The sequence below is a fragment of the Psammomys obesus genome, unplaced genomic scaffold, assembly GCF_907164565.1.
Source record: "Psammomys obesus unplaced genomic scaffold, mPsaObe1.curated_primary_1811, whole genome shotgun sequence".
NCBI classification, from domain to species: Eukaryota; Metazoa; Chordata; class Mammalia; order Rodentia; family Muridae; genus Psammomys; species Psammomys obesus.
The window spans coordinates 34213414-34217391 of record NW_026596051.1 but is presented as its reverse complement, the minus strand read 5'-3'; positions in this window follow the sequence as shown (position 1 = coordinate 34217391).

The window sequence follows — 3978 nt, the reverse complement described above, 5'->3', positions numbered from 1 at the left end:
CACACACACACACACACACACACACACACACACACACACACACACACTGATTGATTTTCATGTGTAGCTTACAAAGTCTTAGCAGTTCCTGAAATCTGTATTCTGTATTCTGAGAAACATCCTCACAAACATGCCTGGAGTACTGTCTAGCCATGGAGCTAGGCAGCCTGCAGCCCAGTCATGTTGACACATGATATTGGTACCCTATTTTTTTCAGAAATAAGTTGTATTTAGTCCATTTTAGAGCAAAGAAAATTCCCCGTTAGAGGATTGAGGGAGGGTTTTGTCCAAGTTTGTGCAAGTTCACTCGCGAGGGGTTAATTTGGAACCAGCAGAGAAGGCTTCTGAGTTCTAGTATAAAATCATCTTCAGACTGTTGCCAGCAGAGACTCTACAGCATCTCTAATTATGATGAGCCAGAGTTCTTTTAAAGAAATTGATATTCTGGGCTGTAGAGATGGCTTAATGTTGAATAGAGCTTACTGCTCTCTTGGAAGAACAGAGTTCGAATCCCAGCACCCACATGTTTGCTAACAACTATCTGTCATTCCAGTTCTAGGAAAGCCAACATCTCTTTTGGCCAGGTATATATTTGATGCACAGACATGTATGTGGGCAAAGCAGCCATGCACATAATATCATAAAATAAATTACAACAAATTTATGCATTTGTTATCTTCATTTAATTCTTGCTGTCTTTGCCTTTCCTGCATGAGGAAACCAAGTTGTGGAAAGTGTCTCAGTACACAGAGGTGGAGTCAGAACATACAACTCATTATCTTATTTCTTCATTTCCAGATGAAGATAACAAAGTCAACTTCTTAGGATAACTGACCCTAATTCCTTATCTTGCTCCAAGTTGATCTACTTTTCTAGCCTCCTGCTTATATATTATTCTCTGTAACAGTTTCCCGAACAGTTTCCATTTTATTAACATCCCTCAAAATTTGGTTAGTAAAACATCAAAATGTTAACATTTAAATGCTGAAAAAAAAAAAGAAATGTAAAACCTCAGCTATGGAAAGTTATTTTTTGGTTTTTATGAATAATCACATGATTTAAAAATGTTTTAGATTTTGAAATGATACTGTACTATTCACAGAAAAGAACATAGTAGCTATGTTTTAGAACACATATAATTTAGTCGTGCATATTAATTTTATCTTTAATATGATTTAGTGAGTTTATACCTGATGGTTCATCTGTACACACTTGAGAAAATACTAGCTTTATGAGAGTAGGGCTTCTGTGCATCTTGTTTATTGCAGCAGTTCCACAAATACGTGTATATTAGTTTCTGCTTTGCTTTTTTATTTTATCAGCATGCCACATACTTACTTTAATCATAACCCTTATAAACACTGCTTTAAATTTACAAAGCAATTGATCGCTGCTGGAGAAATTGCATCCCAATGAAGAGACTTCTGTCTTCGATATTTTCAAATTGTATTTTATCTTTCTGTATTGACCCAAAGCTTAAGTAATACACTCCTGTGACATAGAAGGTTATACTCCCCGGGTCCTATGTGGTAGCCACTGAAATCCTTTCAACAAATGTGTCTTTACAGTCCCCTGGTATTACCTGTGTGTAAGGTTTATGCCTGCCTGAAGGTCATCTCCTCTGTTGTCTGAATGTCTGGTTCCTTCAGAGGTGAGGGCTTGCTGATCAGCTATCACTGGACCAGGGCCTTTGTCTCCAAAGCTAATATTAAGATCCAAGCAAAGCAAAGTTTCAGCATGTGTTGATTGTAACTAACTTTTCTTGGTAGGCATTGATTGAACTCATAGCAATGGCTTTAGATAAGGCAAAGTTGTCCTATCTCAACCAACGGGTACGCAACCAGAGAAGACTGGACAATAACACATCCTGTAAGCCTTTCAAAAATGAAAAATATTTTGTTTATGATTGTTTTACTAGACTTTTATAGATGCCAGTCATGCTGGCTTAAAAAATGCATGTGTTATGGCTAGAGAGGTGGCTCAGTGGTTAAGAGTCGGTATGCTCTTGCAGAGGACCTGAATTTGGTTCCCAGCATCCATGTTAGCTAACTTAGAACCACTTGTATCTCTAGATTCAGGGGAACTAATGCTATATTCTGTCTCCAAAGGCATGCATACTCTCAAACACACTTATGTGTATACACACATACACACACATAAAAATAAAAATTAAATCTTAAAAAGTGTACATACCAACATCCAAATGTATATGCCAAGGAACATGTCAAAAATTCCACTTTAATAAATCAAAATTATTTACACTCACACATATTTGATTATTTGTTTCAAGTGTTCCCACCATCGCAGAGACACGAACAAATCCTCTCAAGAATCGTCATGAAAAAGAGACTCATAAATCCTTTAGCCTAATTCTAAAATTGATCCCCTAAGAAAAGTTAAATAGCACCATTGTTTGTAGATGGCTAGATCACCACAAAGATAATTCTTTTATAAATACAGATGGCACCCTTGTGGAAATGACATGACTGCAAGTAGATGCCAACAGAAAAAAATAAAAAAGCGACATGCTGATTATCTAGCGACACAGAGTTCAGGAGAATTATGCTTCTCTTTCTGAGTAACAGCTCATTTGAACTCACAATGCCCTGTTTTCATTTTGGTTTTTAATACTTGTTCTTTTTAATATTAAAAAAATTAAAACAGTAAAAACTTTATTGTATTGAGCATACAATGCTCATTCTTGGTTGGCAAGGAATCAGCCTGTGAATGTTTCCTATTCTTTTCTCACCAAAGGCTTTCCCTCCCCTACTCTGGGGTTACCCAATGAAGCTGTAGCAATTGCCAGATGACCAAAAACATAGCAGTAGGCTCATAAGGACCAAAATATAAATCAGTGAATATATTACCAGCCAACTGCTCATATTAACAGCATCTCTGGTTTTGACATTCAAGAGGAAAGGTGAAAAAGAGTCCCTATTTACTGAGGACCTAGTGTGTGTCATACCGAAGACCCAGTGTGTGTCAAGTCATAGAAGCCACCACAGATGTGATTTCTTGTTAGGACTTTTTTTTTTTTTTTGGCTTCCTGTGGCTTCTATGTTTCCAAATTGCTACCCCATTCTCTTTCTAACATCAGCTTAATAGAAATGTACGAAGAGGAGCAATCCTGGGCATCCCAACCACAACATGAAGGTGGTTTGCATATCAGCATTGAATTTCCCACTTCTCACCTTCTGTTTGTTGGTGGATGGAATGTCGAGCAATGTTGCCCAACCTCTCAGAAACAGCACGTGAATAATCCCGTAATCAGTGTAATGTATTCTGCTCTGGGAGTAATCAAGTCATTGAGCTTTGAAGTAAGATCCAATTTTTGGAAAGTGGCTGATGAATGCAGTTTCCGTATTCAGAGGAGGCTGATGTACCTGGACTATTTGGGTCTTCTGGTTGAATAGGGGGAAAAAAGTACTTGAGGAAACTCAAGTGGACTATTCTAAAAATAATCTAAGTTTCAGGATATATTTTCCTAGCGGCATAGTATGCAATTTGAGATTTTAAAATTAAATGTGTCTGTGTGCTTTTGAATTTTGGATTGCTGAGAGAGAGCCTGCTTAGCTGGAAGAGGGGGATGAGGGAAAATGTGGCTGGTGCTGAGTCTGAGGACCTTACCTTCCCCTCCTAGGCTGCTCTTTCTCTGGATCTTTGCAAGGTAGGGTCCTCCTTGTTATTCACATCTTAACTTAATGTTCCTGCTTCAGACATTTCTTCCCTGAGCTGATTTCCTTTGCCCTGAGCCATAAAGCCAGGGTCTCTACCTTCTGTCTTCCCTCCCTCCTGTCTGGCTCTCTCTCTCCCCCTCTTTCTCTCCTTTTCTTTCTTCCTTCCCTCCTCCCCTTCTTTCTTTCCCTTTCCTCCTTTCTTCTTACCAATCCTCCTCCCTTCCATCCCTTCCTTTCTTTCCTCCCCCCTCCTGCTTTCTTTCTTTCTTTCTTTCTTTCTTTCTTTCTTTCTTTCTTTCTT